Consider the following 4,666-nt stretch of genomic DNA (forward strand, 5'->3'; position numbering starts at 1 on the left):
TGAAGAGGTTCAACTAGGAAAGGGAAGGTGCACCAAGCAGAAGGAGGTACAGCTAGGACAGATGGAGACAGCCGCTGAACAGGGCTGCAGGCATCCTGTGTACACAGTTATGCGGTCACTTCCAGGATGCAGACCAAGCAGAGCCAACCCATCTGCTGAAGATCAGAGGCCCCTCAGGTTGGTGGGTGCCTAGCCCCTCATTTTCTGCTCACATTAAAATCTTTTCCTTTCTTCTTACCTCCTCTCCATTCTCTGTCACAGAGCCAGCCAAAAATAGGTTTGTGGTGATGGGCCAGGTTCCATGAAGGAGTTTTATTTACTCATGCACTAGGCCACCCGCAGGCAACTTATCTGCATGAGGAGGGAAGCACAGTTAAAACAGGTTCCCACATGAGTAACAGTGAGCAGCAGGCTCACCTTGAGCAACACAGTTCCTGTGAGGCCAATTAGATGGGAGGAGGCCCTCTGTAGCCCAAACTTCCCATGTAAAAGGCTCTGTTTCCTGTGAAGGCTGCATGTGCAGGCTACAGGGTTAGGTCTGCAAGATGAAAAAACTCATCATGTTTACAAACTGAAAAAACTACATTATGAAAGTTCTTACTAAGAACACAATTATATTCTCTTTTCTGATGATAATAGTATTGCTTTGCTCAATAAGAGTAATTAAAATAAATATACTGGGCTATTATAACTCTTGTTTCATTTTTGTGTTTCATACAAGAAGGTACATTTAGGAACTTTCGTTATATTTTCCAGGTTGCTTCCACCTCCCACCTGCTCCAGCTAAGTTCTCATTTATTAGCTAGAATGGGTGCATTTATCTTTTTAATACTCTCAAGTCTTTGGGGGAATGTGGAATTTTTCAGGGCCTTTGGGCTTTCTCACCCAAAGCCCTCACTTCTTACTGGAGCTCTAATTCCTTCTCCCTCTCCCTGTCTTCCCAAAGCCCCACTAGCGCTGCACTCTGGTCACAGTGTGAAAGCTGACTTTGACTTTACTGCTTGTTTTTCTACTTCAGTCCTTTCACCACGCACAGCAGTAGGAGGATGGCCAATATTTAGAAGTCACTGCAACCCTCTTCCATGGCACAGTCTGAGCAAGATGACTAACAGAAGCTATTGATAAACTGGATGTGGGCACCTCCCTGCTCCACCTCCTGGGCAGTTCAGGAGCCTCACATGGGGAAGGAGGTAGGACTATGAAAACGTGGTATGAGAGAGGACTGCAATCCCAGGTTGTTTATAAAGTGAACATTTAGAGAGACAGAGAGGCACAAGGCTGCTATAAGACTTCACCTTTCAGAGAGATTTGTGGAAGCATTTTTCTTTTTTTTAATTTTTTAAAAATGAATAATTTATTGAGCATTTCATACATACATATAAGGTTTTGATCAAATCCATGACCCACTTCCTTCCCTCCAACTCCTCCCATATTTCTCTATCACATAACTTCATGTACCTTTTTTTTTTTTTTTTTTAATGTGACTTTTGGCTACTCTAACATTTCCCCTTCTGAAGAGGTAACCCGAAAACCTTTTAAGGATTAGATAAAAGCTCCCAAATATTTTTGACATTTTGGCCTTTGGAACGGAGTAGGTCCCCAAGAGGCCCAAGGACATTGTGAGTTTTAGCCAAGAAATTGGCTACTTTTCTTTGGGGCCTTTTTACCCTAACTGCCTAGCGAATTCCTACCTCCTATTCTTATCACACCATCCTCTGAAGAGGTTACCCAAATTGCCAATAGGGAATCAGGAAGAAGACTGCTCTGGCGTCTTCCATGCTGAGCAGGGACACAGGGTAAGGCAACAGAAGTACTCCTTCAGTGGGTCTCTCTAAAATACTCCCAAATTGCATAACTCTTATCTCAAGGAGGAAAAGAAAGTGAATCGTGAATAGGAGATGTCAAGGAGAAGTAAAGGCAAGAGTATTTAGCATTACAAGTTCTAGACAGGGAACTAGAAAAAAGTCAGAACAGGGCAATTTTCAAATGTTCATATGAGAATCCATTGGAATTTCTTGACAAGGGCTTCCGAAAGCATCCCTCTTTTGGGTTCCTCCTCATTTTTCTTTTGTCTGCCAAGGCTGAACTTGAGAGTGATGGACTCAGAATTTGTTTACAGGCACTTTAATAGCTGTTGGAATGGCTAGAATTGGTGTCAGTTCCTTCGCAAAGACTTCTAGGTGGGAGAAAACAAATTTATCCAACATTTTAGAACAATAGCTGGTTGTCTCCCTTAGCTACAGGTGGGCACTAAAGGTCCTGCTCAACGATGTCTGGCTTTACTTGGAAGCATGAATGAGATGTTTGCTCTGAGTTGACCCTCCTCTTTGGAGACTGGACACTGGTTCAAGTCTATCTCATGGGGTCTCCATGGCCTCCCTGAACAAGAGAACAGGTGATTCACCACAGTTACAGGACATTTTGAGAGATGTTCCATAGTCCCCTGGAACTTAGTCGACCTTGGAGGGCAAGGAGCAAAACTGTCCTTTAAATCCCTCTAACTACATTAGTATAGGCCTCAAACTATGGCTGTTAAACATCTAATAAGGTTAGTTCCACCAGTCTGGTACTTTTAATTATCATGTGCTGTGTAGATAAGGCTTGGATAAAAAAAAATATTCTCAGTTAAACTTTGACTAGATATATATTTTGTCCCTTAAACTAGTTGTCTAAACTATGACCATAGACATTTTAAGATTATGTGTATATTATTTTTGTCTCATCCTTTATATATCATAACAAACCTACATAGACCTTCATCACTTGCTTAGGCTTTCTCATTTTTTCTATTTTGGAAAACATCTCCATTCCCATATCCTGTTTACATTCTCATTTTCTTTTTTTAAAAAAATAATTATGAGATATGATAGCATTAGCAAATAAATTTTCCATCTGTTGTGAGACTTCTTTTCCTGGGGATACTAACTATTGCTTATTCCCTTTCAAGGTTCTAGTGTCAAGCCAATATTTGATTAAAGTTTTACTGGAGAACCACTGAATTTATTGAGCTTATTTTCCAAAACAACTGAGGGGTTGCTGAGGCCTGAGGGTATGCACACTGGAAAGCCTTTACCCAGCATGGGTCATGACTTCTTTTCCTAGCCTTCCCCAGACTGTATTTTTTAGCCCTTCCCAAATCCAGGAGGCCATGTGTGATTAGGTCAAATTATATTTGGTTGTCTGGGAAGAGTGGTTGGATAATCCAGTGAGGTCCAGTGACCCTGCTGGGGCCTCCATTAATGAATGAGCACAACCGTCAAAAAGCCCAATTGTGACGATGTTTAGCGATCAGGCTCAGCTGAAGTTGTGATGATGGTAGTTATTTCATGCAGAAGGGACTGCTGTTAGCATCATCTTATTAAAAGGACCTGGAATTGAAAAGGATTTGGTTTTAGGATCCACATATGAGGGAGAACATATGTCGTTTGTTTGTCTGAGTCTGTGTTACTTCACTTAGTATAACAGTTTCTAGATCCATCCATTTACCTGCAAATTTCCTTATTTCATCTTTCTTTACTGCTGAGTAGAACTCCATTGTGTAAATATACCACATTTTTGTTAGCCACTCATCAGTTGAGGGACACTTAGGTTGCTTCCATCTCTTAGCTATTGTGAAAAGAGCAGCAAAAAACATGATTGTACAAGTGTCTCGACAATAGGATGAGTTCTTAGGGTATATGCCAAGGAGTGGTATAACCGGGTCATATGGTAGGTTCATTTTTAGTTTTCAAAGAGTTCTCCACACTGTTTTCTATAGAGGTTGCAAGAGTTTGAATCCAGCAGTGAATGAGCATTCCCCTTTCTCCATGTCCTCACCAGCATTTGGTATTATTTGTTCTCTCAATCCTAGCCAGTCTGATTGGGGTAAGGTGATACCTTAGGGTGGTTTTAATTTGCATTTCTCTAATTACTATGATGTTGAACACTTTTTGCGATGTTTCTTAGCCATCTTTATTTCTTCCTTTGAGAACTCTCTCTTTAGATCTTTAGTCCATCTGTTAATTGGGTCATTTGGTTTCTTGATTCTTTGTTTTTTGAGTTCTTTATATATTCTGGATGTTAAAGCCTGTCAGATGTGTCACTGGTGAAAATTATTTCCCATTCTGTGGGTTTTCTTTTCACTTTTTTGATTGTTTCTTTTTCTGTACAGAAGCTTTTTAGTTTAATGAGGTCTCACTTGTTGCTTGTTGATTAATGTCTGTCTGTTTAGAAAATCCTTGCCTACACCTATATCCTTTAATTTACTACCAATATTTTTTTCTAATAGTTTCAGGGTTTCCAGTTTCACATTGAGGTCTTTGATCCATTTGGAGTTGACTTTTGTGCAAGGTGAAGGATAAGGATCTAGTTCCATTCTTCCACAGGTGGAGATCCAGTTTTTCTAGCACCATTTGTTGAAGATGCTGTCCTTTCTCCATTGTATGTCTGGTATAGTAAAACCCCCAGCATTGTTCATTGTGCTCAGGGTTGCTTTGGCTATCTGGGGTCTTTTGTGCTTCCATATGAATTTAAGGATTTTTGTTGTTGTTGTTTTTTTGAGACAGGGTCTCCCTGTAGCCCCAGCTGGCCTGGAACTCACTATGTAGACCAGGCTGGCCTTGAACTCACAGAGATCTGCCAGCCTCTGCCTCCCAAGTGCTGGGATTAAAGGTGTGCGCCACCATGC

At 40.9% G+C, this 4,666-nt stretch overlaps 1 long non-coding RNA gene across 1 annotated transcript in view; it reads right to left on the reverse strand.

Annotated features, from left to right (window-relative positions):
* Positions 1-240: 240 nt before the first annotated feature.
* LOC103731658 overlaps positions 241-4,666 on the reverse strand; it is a 28,253-nt gene continuing 23,827 nt past the window's right edge. The window contains exon 5 of the long non-coding RNA XR_607149.2: positions 241-351. This is a non-coding gene — a long non-coding RNA (uncharacterized LOC103731658). The remainder of the gene's footprint in view (positions 352-4,666) is intronic.

This window comes from Nannospalax galili, unplaced genomic scaffold (assembly GCF_000622305.1).
Source record: "Nannospalax galili isolate Female #2095 unplaced genomic scaffold, S.galili_v1.0 scaffold74, whole genome shotgun sequence".
NCBI lineage: Eukaryota > Metazoa > Chordata > Mammalia > Rodentia > Spalacidae > Nannospalax > Nannospalax galili.